The sequence below is a fragment of the Cuculus canorus genome, chromosome 8 (assembly GCF_017976375.1).
Source record: "Cuculus canorus isolate bCucCan1 chromosome 8, bCucCan1.pri, whole genome shotgun sequence".
NCBI lineage: Eukaryota > Metazoa > Chordata > Aves > Cuculiformes > Cuculidae > Cuculus > Cuculus canorus.
Window position 1 is genome coordinate 33,715,934 of NC_071408.1, and position 19,140 is coordinate 33,735,073.

The 19,140-nt window shown below is 47.5% G+C and overlaps 1 long non-coding RNA gene across 1 annotated transcript; it reads left to right on the top strand.

The window, feature by feature from the left end:
* The first annotated feature begins 456 nt into the window (after positions 1-456).
* Positions 457-18,783, top strand: LOC128852901 (uncharacterized). The gene is made up of 3 exons (XR_008451016.1): positions 457-576; positions 11,854-12,062; positions 18,626-18,783. It is a non-coding gene; the product is annotated as an uncharacterized LOC128852901 (long non-coding RNA).
* The last annotated feature ends 357 nt before the right edge of the window (positions 18,784-19,140 follow it).

Sequence of the window (19,140 nt, forward strand, 5' to 3'; positions counted from 1 at the left end):
CCCAGCCCAATGATGCTTAAAGTATTTTAAGTAAGAAGGTTACTTTTGTGTTTCAGCTCTGTGTGAGGATGTCGGTTCCTTCTGGCACTGCAGAGAGGCCAACGGCGCTAACATCAAATGCCCATGTGAGTCCTTGATGACGTGTTTGATTCTGAGAGTGCAGCTACTCCTGTTCCTGGAATATCACTGCAACTTGTTTGGTCTCAGGATGCTCTCGTGGACCCTCAGTGTGGTAGCAAAATGCTTTCTGATCCTAAGAGCGGTGGGTGTGTGAGTGCGTCTCTGTGTACGAAGCCCTCCCCTCTGTCTCCTCTCAGCCCATCAGGAAAAGAGTTTGGTTATTTTATAGAATTTTCCTGTGTTTGAAGAAATTGTTGAGGGATGATCAGCTGGCAAGAGGAGGTTTGCGCTGAGGTTTGCAAGTGAGTTTATTTTCCTCTCCTCAGAGAAGAAGGTCTCTAGTCCGCATCCAGCTCCTCCAAAAGTCATCTCCTCCTCTCAGGAACATCTTGCCTGTTTTCGAGTGGATTCGCTGCATGGAGGTCGCGGTTAGCAAAGAAGAAGGAGGTCTCTCAGGTAGGTGGAGGCAGTCTGGCAGCGCACCTCGGGTTTCAGGGTAGTGACCCCGCGCTGGTCTCCACTCTGCGGGGAGCCAGCGCGGTGGGCCGGGGAGACGGGGTGAGGTGTTTGCTGTGACCCGCCTCGCTGAGCGCGTGAGCTGCGGTGGGGAGCTGCACTTGGTACTTTTTTCAGGATAGATAACCTCACTCATGGATCTGAGCTGAAGTGACACAAACACCACACAGTTCAGATTTCATCAGAGCTGTTTGTTTACTGCAGGTGTTCTGTGGCTTTTTTTTTTTTTTTTTTCTGATTTCTTTTACTTTCACTGAAGTACAAGATATTTTTGAATGAATTTCTTGCAGCTGGTGGGCTCTTGACCAGAGAGTGAAGGGAGAGGATGAGGGGGGATTGAGATGAGATCTTGGGAAGAAATGTTCTCCTGTGCGGGTGGCGAGGCCCTGGCCCAGGCTGCCCTGAGCAGCGGTGGCTGCCCCATCCCTGGAGGGGTTCCAGGCCAGGATGGATGGGGTTTGGAGCCCCTGATCCAGTGGGAGGTGTCCCTGCCTGTGGCAGGGATGGGACTGGATGGGCTTTGAGGTCCCTTCCAACTCAAGCCATTCTGTGATTCAAGCTTGCTGCTGGCAGCAATTCACGAGAGCTCCTGTCCTGTCACAAGTCCAGCACCCCCAGCCTGGGCTGAATAGCATCCCTCTCTGAAAGCTGCTCTGGCCACTGCAAGTGAGGTTTGAGGTGAAAAGTGGATGCCAGTGGACAATGCAAAGCGCTGATGGGATCCAAGCTCCTTCGGCTGTTTCCACTGCATTCAGGCATCACTGATGAGTGAACTTTACACTGGCAAGTTCTGGGCTCGAACAATTACAATCTTTTCTCTTTGGCTGATGTCAGCTCAGGAATGTGTCACCGGCTCTGTGTGGCAGCCTGTGGAGGGGCTGGACAAAGAATTGTTTGCTTGCCCTGGTCTGGCTTCAGTTTTTCCTGCTGGAGGGTGCGGCAGAGCACTGATGCGACTTTAGTGCCCATGGATGGAGCCACAGCCTGGGTGCTCACGGGAGGCTCTCCAGGTGTGATCTGCTGATTCACCTTACAGTATCAGCAGTTTCCTTTAAGCTTCAGCCGCAGCATCTTGTAGCATTAGGTGTGTCCATAGCAATGTATGTCCACATTCAGCTTGTGCTTAAAAATCACAAATTACCATGTTTGCCTCATGTAGCCATGGTCTTGATTGGGGAAAAATAATCCTCATCCTCCAAAGGAGGATAAAGAGCCAAAGATCACCCGCAGAGCATCTTGTGATAGATTACCAAAGCACCTCCTGCATTTTGGGTGCTTGGCTTGGGGTTTTTGAACTCCTGAGGCTGGAGATAGTGGGATGCACAGAGAACAGGAATGAACACCAACCTCCAAAATCCCACAAAACCCTCCCAGAGTCCCACTCCCACTGATGCCAAATGAACCCTGTCATAGGGAGTCAGCAACTAATTGTTCTGTGTGCGTGTTTGTCACTGTAGAATTCAATGAGACCTTGACTTTTAAAATTAAATATTAAAAAAAGTAACTATTGCAGAGAGCTCATCAACAGCTGAGAAGTTATTTGCGGTATTCCTTGCATGGAATATATGTATATTATCTTCACCTACTGCAGCAGATCTGCTGCCATGCTTGTTATGTGGCTCTAGACTCCCATTAACCGAATCCCTGGTGGAAAGCCGTTTCCCTACATTATATTGTAATGCTCTTGTTAATGATAAATTGATGAAGAGCTGCTTTTTTAGATTAGGTGAGTGGTCCTTTGATAATGGGGTTGGAATCAGGCCAGAGGTTTTATACTACTTTGCCTGGAGGGTGAGAACCGACTAAAATATTCCTTTCTTGTGTTCTGCTGGAAAATGAGACAGTCAAAGAATTTCAGCTTTTAATTTTAAGTAAGCGGTTCAACAGCAGTTTACGTGGTGGGGATTTTTAGACTTTGGCTTTATCTCGCCCCGTATTTCTAATGAATTATTAAAGAAAGGTACTTCTCGTCTAATTAGAGAGCCAAGCACCTTTTAAACAAGATCAACTTCTCTACATTTGAATTGACTGGTTTCATTTTCTGTGGCAAAAGATCATAAGGAAAATACTTTTGCATATTTCAAAGTTAAGATCAATTGTTATCCTCTTCCAGTTTCAAATGCGCTAGATTAGTACTTCTGCTGTAGCGGAAACTGTTAGAATATTTATGGCTTTTATTTTTACATAAAAACAGACATTTCCTATTATTTCTTTCTTTGGGCAAGGAATGCACGGTGCATTCTTACATCTATAGGTATTTTTTTGCTATTAGCATTAATATAATTGAAATTAAGGCAAAACAAAATGTGTTTTTTTTAAAGTGACGGCTATTTTTAAAGTTTCCTATCTGGGCTCCGATGGTTTTTCTCAGCTCTGTACCTTGCCCTTTGGGGAAAACCACGGAGTGTGTGCGCTCATCTCTGCTGAGCATGATTTGACAAGGTCATGCCTTGGTAGGATTGGGCTGCCTGTTGTTCTCTTGATGTTGCTTTAAAATTTAGTGGCGTATGGGAGGAAAACGAGGAGACGGTGGGATTTAAATACGCCCAAGAGGTGCAGGAATCTCCTTGCTTATTGCTGACAGGAGCTAACTCTGTGGTGCTTAATAAAAGACAATGCCTAATGGAGATACAGGACATTTATTAATGGAGAAGAGACTGGTAAAATGCAGTTACCATAAAGCAGTTTTAGGATAAGGTGGCAAAATGGGAGTCTGGATTTTGATTTTGTTGTGTTCCAATGTAGGCGGTTAGTTTATTCCTCCTTATATGAAGATACTCAGAAAATGAAAAAAACCCTAAAGCCCATTTTAAAAAAGCCCTAAATGTGTAGCTTATTTTAAAAATTAAGAGTTTGACACCTCTGTTACCCAGAGTTCCGATCATAAGAACATGAGAATTCTTTCCTGTTGAAGAATTTCTCCAGCCTTTCAGATGTGAGTGGACCGAATCTCACCTAGGAGAGTGAATTTCATCTCCCCGTAGGAGAGATTCATAAATCCCTCTCTTGCCTTCTGCTCCCCAACACGCATTCATTAGAGTTCTCAGAAGGAAAATTTGCTCCACATTAACATTTCTGTCCCTCAGCTAAGTCTGTTCTGCCTTCAGTTCATACCCTCGCAAACTCATCAACATTTGGTGTCAAACCTTCTGTATGGACTTGAATTTCCAGATCAGAGGGAGCCCTCTGGGCAGGGACACCTCCCGCTGGATCAGGGTCTCCAAACCCCATCCAACCTGGCTTTGAACCCCTCCAGGGATGGGGCAGCCACCACTGCTCTGGGCAGCCTGGGCCAGGGCCTCCCCACCCGCACAGTAAAACATTTCTTCCTAATATATAAAATATTAAATGAATAAAAGGTGAATATTTGGGGCTGTTGAACTATTTTTCCAAGGATTCTGAAGACTCCCCATGGTCAGTGGCATGGAAGGTGGCCTCTTAGGGCCGTCGTGTCCCACAGCAAATAGGAGATGTGTTGGTAGCAGAGGGATCTTCACTCACTTTGCCTCTTTCAGGCAGGATTTTTGTATGACTTCCACCAAATTTTTTTGTCAAGGACGTGATCTCTGTGTCGCAGCTGGGGAGGTAAAAGGCGAAAGATGTGTCTTTAACAAAATCCTACTTGGAATTCATGAGTGTGCGGTGTCTGAATACATAAAGGCTTCCTTCACCTGAGAGTTTGCCTTATAGGACAAACATTATCCCGGTGCCCCCGCCCCTGCGAGGGAAAGGGTGCGGAAATCTAAATATTATGTTTAAAGTGATCCTGGTTGTAAAGAGCTCGAGCCAAAACACCTAAAAGACAGCTTTCCTGAGCTGATATTTGTTTCAACCTGTGAAAAGAACAGTGGCTGAGTGCTTGTTAAAGGTATATTTTCTTTTAAGTTATATGGAGAGAGATGTCAACTATTTACCATAAATATATTTATACATTTGAATATATAAATGATACCGTTACTTACCTTTAGTGGGATCCCACTGACAGGTGTGCTCGGGAAACATCTTTCACTAAACCTGAAATGTTGATATAAATATCTGAAGAAAAATACTAATCACAGAATACATTGAACAGCCTCACTGATCTTGTATACCTGGAAAAAGATTTTCAAACAGACTTTGTCAGCTCAGCCTTGGCATTCCTTGTCAAACAAAAGCACGCCTAAAGACACGTTTCAAAAGCAGACAATGCGGCGCTTGCTAACCTGCAGAAAATCGAAAAGGATCAGGGAGGCAGAGAACAAACAGAATAGGTAAGCAATGAGAAATGGAACACAGTTCTAAAGAGCTGTTTCAGAGAGCCAAATATGTTTAAAGAAGCCCACATCAATAATTAAACACCAGTAAGTAAAATTCCAGTATACTTTTTTTTGCCGGTATTGTTTTAAGATTTGTAATATAGAAATGAAATTATTGATTTGGGATCAGTGAGAAAACATAACCGGTGTTAGGGGAGGGAGAAGCGGGTAGGGGAAGAGAGCGAGACAGGAGTATTTTTAGCACAGATATGCTCGTCTGGAATGTTAACTTTTCATAATACAGAGTCCACACTTCAGGATACGTCCACTTCAGGCAGCTGGAAATGTGGGTCAGGCAGCTGTTATCCGAATTGACAGCAGTGATCTGATTAAAAGGAAAATGCTCTTTAAAAGGAAAAAAAGAGAAAGAGAGGAAAAAAAAGGCTGCGCTGTGTCACATTCACGCCAGTCATGTTGCTTACGTTGTGTCACACTGAGCAGTGATTTGATGCTACATAACACAACATGACACGAGTCACAGTTCACTGCGATCCGCATTACACTCAGGTAGTTTGGCAGAGCTCTAACTTTCGCCTCGCTCTCATTTCCCATTCAGCGCACTCCACTTAGGCTGGGCGGTTAATGCAGACAATCGCTGCGCACTCAAAACTGGAGTTCCCTACCCAAATACATTTTTCATTGGATAGTAAAGTGGAAACTTTAGTGGGTATCTTTTTGCACATCCCTGTGCAGCTCCTTTGCTCGCCGCAGGCAGGGCGTTAATGGCAGCTCACACCTGGAAAGGAGGAGTTCGGGGGAGTTTCCCGTAGGAGAAGCAGCCAGTGGCTGTGGCAGTGACTTTGGGTTGGAGAAATACTCTCTAAATGGAAAATAATGTGGCTTTTTTTCTGCCACCAGAGATGTTCCCAAACCAAACCCTCGTATTAACCTCCCCGCCTCCCCTTCAGTTTCGATGTGGATCAAATACATATCTCTTTCAGAGGGATGAGAAATGTAATTCCAGATCTGAATTTACAAGCAGGTTGAATCAAACCTCCACATCTGCGAGTGTTTAGGACATGGGCAGTTCCACATTTTTTCAGAGCTTTGGATCCAGCTGCCTTAATTGGATGTTTTCCCAAAATAATAGTCTGTTTTCTTTCTGGTCACCCACCTCAGACAGCAGCATCAGCCCTGGAGCTCAGTTAAATTGCATTCTTGCTTCCCAGAACGGACTCTCACCTGCCTGTCGTAGCATCTCCCGCATCTTCCCTTTGTTCTGAGCAGGAGCAGAGAGGAGCAGAAATGACTGGGCAGCTTTGATAAGTTGATTTCATTTTTATTGACAGCATCCTGAAGTTCTAGATCCACTTAGCACCTCTGAAGAAGCGATAAGTGATTTAGCTTTTGGGGGACAAATTGGTTTTATTAACTCCCAGTGCCAAATTTACCAAAAATAACTCATTAGCTGTGCATGATGATTCACCAGGGTGCTCTGCTCTTGGCTGCATCCCAGAAACCACATTTGCCTATAAATGTTCCTGTTATGGAGTGTGAGACTTATTAATGGCATGCCATATGCACCGGTGCGTTTTTCTCTTCCTAACAAAGCGGGTTTTCCTACCCCAGATGAGAAGTGACCGGACTCTGAAGGGTTAAACCTATTCTAATGTGATAAAACCTGAGGGACCACAGCAATCGGGCTCTCCTTCAGTCTCAGCTACTCACTTTCCTCTTTCCTGTGGCTCCTACTTGAACCTAATATTCCTTCCTTCACTTTTAAGGAGCAAATGAGGGAACCAGCAGGAAAAATGAGCTGTGGGCTTGATTTCTGCTGCTGAGTTTGGGTTTGCTGGAGAACAAAAGTGCTCAGTCCCTCCGTTCACTTCTCATAAAGCTGAAATTCCCAAATTTCTTCCTGCTCTATAATTACTTCTCATACTTTTTGTGGGTTGGATGCTTCAGGTCTGAGGAGAAGTGATGTCTGAGGCTGTGGTAAATGGAACTCGCTTTCCTCTGTGTGTCGGAGGTGTTGGTGTAGTTACAGGTCCAAAAGAAAAGCAATAGATGATGTGGAAAAGGCCGTTTGCTTCTTTCATCTTGTATTTCTTGGTGCTGAAGGCAAGGCTGTCGTTCCCCTCTTACACTGCTCCTCAGGATACTTTTGGCACCTTCTGCCCAGAGAGCGGGGACAGAGCACCCGGCAGCAGAGCGAGGTGTGGGGGTGCCAGCGGCGCTGGGGAGCGGCTGTGCTCGCCCGGCTGAAGCCTGGTGTCTGTAAGCCGGGAGGAGGCAGGCCAGCCCGCCGCCTGCTCTGCCCGGGGAGGCCGTGAGCGTGGTGGCCGTGCCAGCGGGGCGGCTGGGGCGCTGACGGGCCTGTCCCCGCTCCGCTGCAGGCGTCCCGTCTGCTCTTCGGCACCTGCAGTGGCGCACTGTGGCGCGAGGCGTTGTGAGAGCTTAGAGTGGCTTCCAGGAGGGAAAGGGGCTCCGGGAAAGCTGGGGAGGGGCTCTTGGTCAGGGAGAGGATGAAGGGGATGGTTTTGAGCTGAAAGAGGGGAGATTGAGATGAGATCTTAGGAAGAAATGTTTCCCTGTGCGGGTGGGGAGGCCCCGGCCCAGGGTGCCCAGAGCAGCGGTGGCTGCCCCATCCCTGGAGGGGTTCCAGGCCAGGTTGGATGGGGCTTGGAGCCCCTGATCCAGTGGGAGGTGTCCCTGCCCATGGCAGGGGTGGGACTGGATGGGCTTTGAGATCCTTTCCAACCCAAACCACTCTGTGATTCTATGATTCCCAAATCCTGCACTTGGATTTATCATCTCTTACCATTCACCAGCCCCACTGTTCAAGCGTTTTTTCTGCCGTGGACTGAGGGCCAAACCCTTCCCATCTCCTCTTCAGTATTTCTAATGCTCTGTGTGAAAAGGCTTTTGCTTCTGCTTCTTAGCTCGGTAGCTGGAGTTCACCTCCATGCTTCACCTCCCCTATTCTCTAAGCACTTTGGCTATTAATTGAGTTTTCTACTGTAGTAAGCTGAAGTTTTTCACCACATAAATGATTCATCCAAATAAAGTGAAGTTATTGAGCAAAAGTTAAATTGGGCTTTAATTTGCCTCAGGTCTCTTTTGGGCCATCTCCTTGGTTGCTCCTTATTGCGGAGAGGTTTCCCTCTTTGTACATGGTTTTCTTTAAAACGTTGGTTACAAGAAAATGGAAGAGAACAAATGTTGTTGTTTGAGCATTCTGGAAGGTGGTGCCAAGGCCACAAGACGTGTCTTCTGAGAAAGTTGGTTGCTTTAGGAATGTCGCTTCTGTCTTTATTCAGGCCTTACAGGACCTGAGGCAATGGCAGGAAGATGTGCCAGGGAGGGTTAGGTTGGATGTTAGGAAAAGGTTCTTCACCAAAGGGTGGTGGAGCACTGGAAGAGCTCCCAGGGAAGCAGCGGCAGCACCGTGCCTGACAATGTTCTAGAAGGGTTTGGCCAACATCCTCAGCCCCACGGTATGAATGTTGGGGTTGTCCTGTGCAGAGACAGGAGCTGGACTTGATGATCCTTGTGGGTCCCTTCCAACTTGGGACATTCTATCATGGCTAAAGGGAAACATGAGAAGAATCTGAGTGAAGAGCTGTGGCAAAATCCTGGTTCCTTCCTTTTCTCCATTACCCCTGCTTCATCCCATGGCCCCCGGGGTGGGCAGTGTCTCTGCCCTTGTGCAGATTACTGTGCTTTTAATGCTTTTATTACTGGCTTTCAAGAGGGCAGAGCCTCTAAATCCTTGCTAAACCTGCAGGTGGGGACCCTCTGGGTGGAAGTAGGATAAGTGCTGTCAAATGGGGTGCAACGTCAAGAGGAAAACAGATCCAGACGTGGGGATCGGTCACATCCTGGTTCTGGCAGTCTTGTGTGAGTCAGCACTGTTCCCATGTCACGAGGCAGCTTCTTCTCCTGATGCGATGTGTCAATAAAGTCACACGTAGACTGATGCCTCGATACCCCATCACCTTCGCTTGGAAAAGAAGGTCGTATTGTACCCAAGATCATAGTGTATTCATCACTTAATATTTCATACAATTAAAATATTTAGCTAAGTAGCAGTGTACGGGGTGGGTGCATTTGTGTATGTGTGGGTATAAATAAGTATAAATAAACAAGTATTAGTGGTGCAATAGCACTGAATAATTTATCCAGGCCAAATGAATTATTTTCAACCTCTTAATCTTGAAAACTTCAAACTGAACTCCTCCAGTTCATTTATGACATTGGGTTTTGATAGGCCTATTGCAAGGAGCGTGGCTGTGGTGGCTCAGGGCGTCCTACCTGCCGTGGGCTGTGACCAGCAGAGTGAGGTTCAACAGGGCCGAGTGCCAGGTCCTGCACATGGGACACAACAATCCCATGCAGCTCCAGGCTTGGGGAAGAGCAGCTGGAAGACTGCCTGGCAGAGGAGGACCTGGGGGTGCTGGTCAGCAGCGGCTGAACATGAGACAGCAGTGGCCCTGGTGGCCAAGAAGTGTGCCCAAGTGGCCAAGAAGGCCAACGGCGTCTTGGCTTGTATCAGAAACAGTGTGGCCGGCAGGACCAGGGAAGGGATTGTGCCACTGGACTCTGCCCTGGTGAGGCCACACCTTGAGTGCTGTGTTAATTTTTGGGCCCCTCACTATGAGAAAGACATTGAGGTGTTGGAGTGTGTCCAGAGAATGGAACAGAACTGGGGAAGGGACTGGAGAACAAGTCTTACGAGGAGTGGCTGAAGGACCTGAGATTGCTTAGCCTGGAGAAGAGGAGGCTGAGGGGAGACCTTGTCACTGTCTACAACTGCCTGAAAAGAGGTTGTAGAGAGGTGAGTGCTGCTCTTTTCATCCCAGTGACAGGTGATAGGACAAGAGGGTATGACCTCAAGTTGCACCAGGGCAGGTTCAGGTTGGACATTAGGAAAAACTTCTTCACAGCAAGGGTTCTCAAGCACTGGAACAGCTCCCAGGGAAATGGTGGAGTCCCCGTCCCAGGAGGGGTTTAAAAGACAGGCAGATGAAGTGCTTGGGGATATGATTTAGTAGTGGACAGATACGGTTGGGCTTGATGATCTCTAAGGTCTTTTCCAACCTAGGGGTTCTGTGATTCTATGAAAATGTGCTGCTTTTCTAATCAATTCAGTTTGTAGAAGTCTCGGTAGAAATGGTACAAGTATTTAAGAGCAAATTAATACAGAAGTCAGAGGATCAGTGAATGCCAGATTGGAAGGGACCTCAAGGATTGTCTGATGAAACCTTTTAACAACCCCCCCAAGTCTCAAAGTGAGGGGGCGGACCGATAGATAAGAGATGAACTGACATGAGTAGCAACAGCAAACGACTCAGAATGTCACAGCACAATGAGATTTGCCCAAGACACCGAGGAGAGTGTGCGGGAGATGTGCTTTGCCTGGGCGGTGTCACTGTAATCAGCGACTCCCGTCAGGGTGCAGTAACCCTGTGGTTTCGATTCGCCCCTTTGCTGCAGTGCTCGCCTTGGGCTGCCCCGGCTCCATCTGGCTACCTGTCTCACTTTTGCCACCCCGTCACAAGGACACTTGCCAGTTGCTTGTCTCTCGACATGCTGCGTTTACCGCCCCTGAAAGCGGTGCCTTCTGCCAGTCGGCGAAGGAGAGCGCGGAGGAGCAGTGAACTGGCAGCTTGACAAATCAGCTGCGACTGACCCGGGGCTGGCACCCTCCAGAACTCGCTTATAGAGTTGTGTTGGGCATGAGCATCCCTAAGCGCGGCCCTGATTCCAGCTGTCAGTTCAGGTCAGATGCATAAGATCAGTTTACAGAACACGTGTAGCTAAAGGACCCTCATCCATCAGAGCCAGATGGAGCAAAGAAAACACAAACAAACAATCGCCAGTGCTTGGGATGTGCTTGAGAAGGGCAGTGATGCTGCGGAAGGGGCTGGAGAACAAGTCTTATGAGAAGCGGCTGAGGGACTTGGGCTTGTTTAGCCTGGAGAGAAGGAGGCTGAGGGGAGACCTCATCACTGTCTACAACTGCCTGAAAGGAGGGTGTAGCGAGGTGGGTGCTGATTTCTTTGCCCAAGTGATAGAATGAAAGGAAATGGCCTCAAGTTGCACCAGAGCGAGTTCAGATTGGACATAAGGAAAAACTTGTTCACCAAAAGGGTTCTCAGGCACTGGCAGAGGCTGCCCAGGGAGGTGGCTGAGTCCCCATCCCTGGAGGGGTTTAAAAGACAGGCAGATGAGGTGCTCAGAGATCTGGTGGACAGATATGGTTGGACTCATGATCTCAAAGGTCTTTTCCAACCAACTGATTACTATGATATCTGACACTCTGGTGCTCCTTTGGCACAGGTAGCTGTGCAGTGGCACCAGTTTAAATGGTGACCTACGTCACAACTGTCATCCGTGAAACCGCTGGAGAAATGAATCTGAATGCCTCTTTGGCACCAGGACAGAGAAATTATCGTCACTGATACAGTTTGGGATGGATTTGCAAGGGGAGAACGTGTCCCTGAGGAAACCTTCTGTACATGAGAGACCTCTCTTTATCAGGAATTAGCACTGATCTTGTAAACAAGCTGTCCTCTCCGTGAGGAGACTGATGCGAGACAAGGCAAGAACTAAATCATTTATTCCTTGTTGACATCACCTTGTACTCTCTTTACAAAGGAAGCAGGATTTCTGCCTTTTCGTCCTCCAGGTATTTTTAAGCTGAAAGAGGGGCGATTGAGGTGAGATCTTAGGGAGAAATGTTTCGCTGTGAGGGTGGGGAGGCCCTGGCCCGGGGTGCCCAGAGCAGTGGTGGCTGCCCCATCCCTGAAGGGGTTCCAGGCCAGGTTGGATGGGGCTCGGAGCCCCTGAGCCAGTGGGAGGTGTCCCTGCCCATGGCAGGGGTGGGACTGGATGGGCTTTGAGATCCCTTCCAACCCAAACCATTCCATGATTCTGTGATTCATCCAGTTTTTGGTTTTGTCGAACTTCCCCTGGCCAGGTCTGTGCTTCCCTGGCAAGAGGAAATGGATATTACAGCTGCTTTGTTTGGACCAGCCCTTTTTCTCACCATCTTTTTGGTCTGTCCCTGGCCACATGCTGCTGGAATGCTCTTCAAACGTATCCTGCCTCATGGATCTGGCCAATGCTGTTCTGATGTTACCCCGAGAGAGCTTCTGGTGGAACTTTGGTGAACGAGGACCCAGGGAGGTAAGATTGCTCACTTCACCTCTGCAGTGCAATGTGGATTCTCCTTAGGAAACTGGGTGGAACCTTTGGTCTGTGGTAGTGGTCCCCAATTCCATTGGCCTGCGTCTTCTGGGTCTCTCAGGCTGGAATCGAGTGCCGGTTACTTACCTCACTCGTTATGACAGTACTGCTTGTCATATTTTGTCAATAGAGAACAGTTAAATCCTGAGGAAACAGGACAGTTCTGAAGGCAGTAATTACATCCTTGTTCCAATGCTCACAGGGGTTGGTTCCTGCCCTTGGGTTCCACACAAGAGGTTTTCGACCGTTCTCGTGCTGCATTTTCACTTTTCCCCAGAAAGCTATTTCAGTGCCTGCAGTCCTGCTGCCGTCAGGCAGTGATTAGAATATATTGTCAACTCTTTTAGCTTCTTTTTTTCTTATTGTTGTGTCACACGGCTCACCTGCCAACGTGTTTCTTGTTAATTCAACCCTTCTCATCTGCTTCTGTTTCTACACTTACTGGTGGGGAGACGAGGTGACTGGGATTGAATAGGAGGTAGCAGCGGTAGTTGAAGCAAGATGAAAATGAATGATATTTTCAAATCCTAAGCAGGGCTGCAGAGGCTAATAATTACATTAAAAAGGCCCTCTGCAGGTAGGTGCAAATAGGCTAGTCTAAACAAGTGCCAGGATTCGAACGCGGGCTGCTGAAGACGATGTCATTACCTGCCTCGCCTGGCACCTTTCCCCCCAGCCATTGTGCTCCGTTAGATCGCACTAACGGCAGAGCGGGGAACTTGTTTGCAGGGGATTTGTTGTCTCACGCTCCAAGGCAGCTGAGAGACTTGCCAAATGACAGGAAGATGCTTACATTCGCAAGGTGTGATTGCCTAAGTGTTTGACTGTGTCTAATTAGTTTGCCTTTGCTGGTTGGTAGCTCCGCAGTCAGGAGCAGATTGACTCTGCGGGCTCGGAGGAAAGAGGGCTGATTGGTGTTATTATCATTTGTTTATTTAACCCTCCCACTAGCCATGAGATATTCCCAACAGGATGGGCCTCTCCTCTGTCTTTAAAAAAAGCATTTTTATGGCACATATTATGATGAAAAATATTTTCTCCTATCATCTCTCCACAACTTTCAGTTATATGGAATATTGATATATGTACAGATATTATATTGTATATTGTTGTATATAATAGCATCCTGGCTTGGATCAGCCATCGTGTGGCCAGCGGGAGCAGGGAAGCTTTTGTGTCCCTATATTTGGTGCTGGTGATGCTGCACATTGAATCCTGGGTTCAGTTTTGGGCCCCTCGGAAAAAGGGGGGCATTGAGGGGCTGGAGCGTGTCCAGAGAAGGGAACGGAGCTGGGGAAGGGGCTGGAGCCCAGGGGTTCTGGGAGCAGCTGAGGGACCTGGGGCTCTTTACACTGGGGAAGAGGAGGCTGAGGGGAGACATCGCTCTCTGCAGCTCCCAGAAAGGAGGTTGTGGAGAGGTGGGTGCTGGGTTCTCCTCCCAAGGAACAAGTGACAGGACAAGAGGAAATGGCCTCAAGTTGTGTCAGAGAAGGTTTAGATTGGTCGTCAGGAAAAATTTCTTCACCAAAAGCATTCTCAGGCACTGGAACGACTGCCCAGGGAGGTGATGGAGTCCCCATCCCTGCAGGGGTTTAAAAGATGGGTGGATGAGGTGCTGAGGGATCTGGTTTAGCAGTGAACAGGTGCGGTTGGACTCGATGATCTCGAAGGTCTTTTCCCACAAAGTAATTCTATGATAACTCAGATCTACAGACAGCATTTCAGGGCAGCCCCTCTTTGACTTCTGCAGCCCTTTTCTCTTGGGGATATTGAGATGCAAAAGGAAGCTGCGTCTCTGGGGGATGGTGTGGGGATTTGATTCGGCTGAGGGAGATGTGTCATCATACCTCTAGCCAGATAATCTCAATTGGCTTTTGATCTCAGTGTGTCCAAACTACCAGTGTGTTGCATCGAAGGTCAGATAACTTATCTACCCTAATATTAGGGATAAATGACTTAGGAAAACTAAGAAGAGTCTTAAATCTTCATTTTAATCATAGAAAAGTTTGGGTTGGAAGGGACCTCAAAGCCCATCCAGTCTCACCCCCTGCCATGGGCAGGGACACCTCCCACTGGATCAGGGGCTCCAAACCCCATCCAACCTGGCCTGGAACCCCTCCAGGGATGGGGCAGCCCCCACTGCTCTGGGCACCCTGGGCCAGGGCCTCCCCAGCCTCAGCGAGAGGAATTTCTTCCTAATATCTAATCTAATCAGGAAGTTAAAGTTTTTATTTCCCCGTAAGGTGGACAAGTCCTCTTTTTTAGCCAGACCTTCCCTCAAACCTCTGCCAGACTTCTTTTTCCTTACAATCTCTGGGATTCAGGACTACTTTACAGCAGGGACAGGTTTTCATGTCCCCTGAGTTCCCGGGTGATAACACAGCGTGTTCTCTGTACCACCAGGCTGGACTTGACTAAACTTGTATAATCGTGGTACCACGTAGCGCATCGTCAGCCTTGAAAGATTTCTCAACGGCGGCGAGGCTGATATCTAAGAGCGCAGCTGAAGAAAATGTAACCTATCGAGTAACCAGATGAAAAATATACCAACGGCTGTTTTCTAGAGCTTTTCCTAATTGTCACTTCTCTGTGGCATTGCAAAACCCCCACGTGCGAATGGGCTCTCCTAAACCCCCTGATCTTAGCTTTGCTAATTTGCCATGTCAAATTAGTGCAACGAAATAAGTTCTAAGTACACTGAGAGATCACTTAGAGCGGTGGTGTTGTGCGGTGCTCTGTTCTTGCGCTGTCCTATTTGCATACTAACCCATGACGAAATGAAACGGCTCCTGACGTGGTTCCAGGTTTGTTCTGGGAAGGTGCTGACTCAGCCTTGACAGATGCTCACGAAGGCAGGACAGTGGCAGGAGAAAATGCGAACCACGTTGTTCAGCCTCAGGGAGGATGCTCTTCTCCTTGGACTCCCCGGCTTGTTTGGTTTGATCCATTGGGAAAACAGAAATCACTTTTTCGTGTTCTCCAATAAGATCTCCTCAGAATCTTCTCTCCTCTGAGCTGAACAACCCCATCTCTCTCATCCTGTCCTCACAGCAGAGCTGCTCCAGCCCTTGGATCATCTCCGTGGCCTCCTCTGCACTCGCTCCAACAGCTCCATGTCCTCCCTGTGCTGAGGACTCCAGAACTGGACACAGGGCTCCAGGTGGGTCTCCCAGAGCGGAGCAGAGGGGCAGAATCCCCTCCGTCCCTGCTGGTCCCACCGCTCTGGGTGCAGCCTGGGACACGGGGGTTTCTGGGCTGTGAGCGCACATTGCCGGCTTGTGTTGAGCTTCTCCATGGCTCACGTCCAACTTCTTTATGTGTAAGCACATCACATAACGCGCACAGAAAGGCTTGACAGCAGAAAAGCATTTATTACAATTCAGTAAAAAATATCACAGAAATATTAATACCCCAGAAAGTTGACCCAGTGCCCTGGTAGAAGAAGTGCACTTGTGCTACTGTGATGCCACCAAGGACATCGGTCAGAGGTGAATAGTTGAGCCTGTAGATAATAATTGTTGATGGGATCGTGTAGGAGATGACCTGTGTGTTGGTTCACACAATGCCCTGGCAAATGGGGACACACGACATAGAAATTTTATTATATTTTTCATTCTAGTTTATCAAATTTTTCATGAAATGCTAATTTTGCTACAGATCCATTATTTATGAAACTGAAAGGCTTTTTTTCCCCATCAATGCCAGAGGGATTTTACATGTGTAAGCCCCATTTAGTGTTAATGGCAGATATCGGTATACAAGCTCCATTCACTGGGAGGAAAGAGCCTGGCGCACTTAATTAACTAATGCTGAATCACTTGCATAGGTAATATTTCCTGTGCATGGCGGGGGGGTTGGTACTGGTTAAAAGCCCAGTCCTGCAGAGAGACTCCAGCATGCATTGCTAGCTGAAATATTGCGTAGAAAATGGGCTTTATTTTATTGCTTTGGTGTAGATCATTCACTTCCCTTCTTCAAGAACAGCCCAGCTTGTGTGGTTTGAGAGCTTAGACCTCTCTGTTCCGTTTTCCCACCAGAGCAGCAGCTCGGATGTGGTGCCCTGTTGCTCTCCAGGCAAGGTCCAGAGGCTGTGCTGGGGCTGCCAGTGGGTGGGAGGGAGCAGCCCCTCCATGGACCGGGGTCAGAATCTCTCCCACCGCCCTCACTCAGATTAAAAATGGCTTTGTCATAATTTCTACTCTGAAAACTGTGAGAATCTACCTGCTTTCATGACAAATATAGTTCTTATTGCCGTCAGCTTCTGAATTAGTGCTGTGTCTTACCAGTAAAGACCTGTTAGATACCTACAGCAGTGTTGGACTTGGATATTAACTCTATGAGGATTTTCTCTTGGGGATTAAGGTACTGCCTTGCTTTCTTTTCTTTAAAGCAGCTTCCCTGATGCCATCATATCTATTTTTCCCTCTTTCTGAGGGCTGGATGCTCTCCCAGTCAAAAGCGGCCGAGCTGAAGGGCTGTAGCTACTGCACTGTAGATCAACCAGAGACAGAGCTGGCTTCAAACACAGCGACAGAGCACAGCTCAGCTGTGGAAGCAGGACAGCTTCCAGCTTCCCTCTGCCCAGACTGTGCTCTTGGCAGAACAACACAACGGGATTCGGACGTTCATTAGGGGTATGGAAAGGATGCAGCAGGTACTCGGGTGTAAAAGCAGGTGGATGAGGGTCTCATCTTCACCCATAAAATGGATGAGGAAGGAAAAAAGAAGGGCAAGGTGTTTAAGTTTGTTACATTAGAAATCCAGCGTGCCGATTTCCAAGGCACTAAGCATCGCAGGATGGTAAATACAGGCTTATATGAGAAGAGCAAATTGAAATCCTTTGAACTTCACTGGAAGTTTGGGCTCCTGCGAAACTTCTTGGCTCGCTCTCAATAGATTTCCAACATCAGGGTCATGCTGCAATTGGTACCACACTGACACATAATGTAAAGTGTTACCTACATTTAAAACTTGAAAATAGTATTTGAATTCCGTATTCACAGGTAATAAGAATTCATCTTCATGGTGGGGAAAATGACTTTCAGAATGACAGCTCCTAACCTGGATAGTTTTTTTTCTTTCCAGTTCAGTTCATGTAGTTTTCTTGATATGGGCATTTTTCTGCAGTCCTTATTCAGGCAAAATCCTCCCCGAAGGCGTGGATATCAATACAGGGATAGCTGTTGAGCAAGGCTTATCACTAGAACCGTGTTTGTCTTTTAGTCTCTGCATCTCCAGTGCAAGCTTTCTCCAAAAGGCTGCTGTGGTCCACACTAATTCCAGCAGCATTATGTCTCTGGTTCCATGTAAACCAGTAAATTTAAAAATAACAATAATTGGCATTTTGACCTTCTCCTTCCCAAGGATTTTGGAGTACTTCCCAAAAGTTAGCTTATTCATTCTCGCAATAACAAATACCTGCCAAGGCCAGTGTGTATGGATGAGATCCAAACCCCTTTGGAGAGCTCTCTGTCATATTTCCATAGTGCTTTTCCCTGAGAACACACCTACGCGTTCCAGTTTCTTTGGTGAATTTACAATAAAAAGTTCCACAGCCCCCTGAAAACAGACATTTCTTCAGCCAGCTCTTCTCTTTACCCTTAGGTCATCCTAGCTCTGAGCAGCGCGGTAAATCACAGGGATTTGCTTTTGCACTGCCTTGATTTGACATTTAAATTATTCTCCCGATTCAGATCTCCTGACAATCTGGCACTAAGGGTGACAGTTGAGTCCAACTTTGCTTATTCTGTGGCATTTGTGACAGTCCCTGCACGAGTTCTGCTCTTTTAAAAAACAGATTTCCTCGTGATCCCGGCCTGGCATCTCCTCGGTGGGGATCTGTTTAAAACTGGAGAAAGCTCCTGGCAGTGGAGTGGGTGATCCTACCGCAACGCCTGCAGGGAAGCTTGGAAAGGGAACCGCATGTATGCCCTCGTGCTCTTTTATTTCTGTAGAAACAAGCGTCTAGAGATGATGAACCACAACCTGATGTCTGTGGACAGGGCGGGAAGGGGGAGACGTAGCTCTGATCCTGCTGGAGAGGTGGGAACGCATCAGCCTAGTCTGCATCTTCCCAGATTACATGGCTTCAGAAGATGTGGAAAGGGGAGAGCAGAGATGAGAATGTTCCTTTCCCTTCTTTCCCTTGAGAGTTTCCATCCTGGGCAGCTGGCAAGCAGCTGAGCTGCGTCCCTCCACAATTAGCCCATCAGGCATGGTAAGTGTCTGACAGTCTCCCCTCCTTCTCCATTGCACGAGTGATTAATGAATGAATGGGGGGTTGCAGAGCAGTGCGAAGCTGCAGTATAATCACTCTGATAAGATTAAGATCCTGTTTGACATTTTAATAAGAATAAAACCCCAAGCATTTCCTTCCTAGGACACGATCAGGAAATACTGCGTTTGCAGGTAAATCAATGCACAATATAAATTGCTCTTTAGAAACTCGAGAAAATGTCACTTAGGTTTGAAATGCCACATGCTTTGTGATCTGTCTCTGGCAGTTAAACTGGATGGTTTTCTGTCTGCTTCCATGAGACAAGAGAGAGGAAAATCCATGCACAGAGCTGATTCACGGAGGACCCCTCAGAAGAAGCCCCACTGAAGCCACCGACTGCGTACGTTGTTGCTGTGGCAGAATTATGTCTTTCCCGGGTCAAGCACCGTATGGAACATCATCGGCTGACCAGGAAAAGGTACGCTGCTCTTAGAACGATACTGACTAGGCTGCTGTCAGGCACTGAGCGATTGCCTATTTTTCACATACTGTGTTGGTGACAAAAATGATGTAGCTGGGAAAGAATGCTTTAATTAAACTCGCATTAACTAAAACTTTGACATTTGGCATCAAAAATGTCATTTTAAAAATGACACGGCGTTGGGTTTGTGATCATTCGCCTTCTGTGGCTCTCGGGTACAGCACTTCCCTCCCTCTGACCAGTGAGCGCTGCTGGTGGCACGGAAGGGCCTGGGCTGCGCGTTCATAGACGTTTTGGCTTAGAAATGCTTGCTTCGCTTT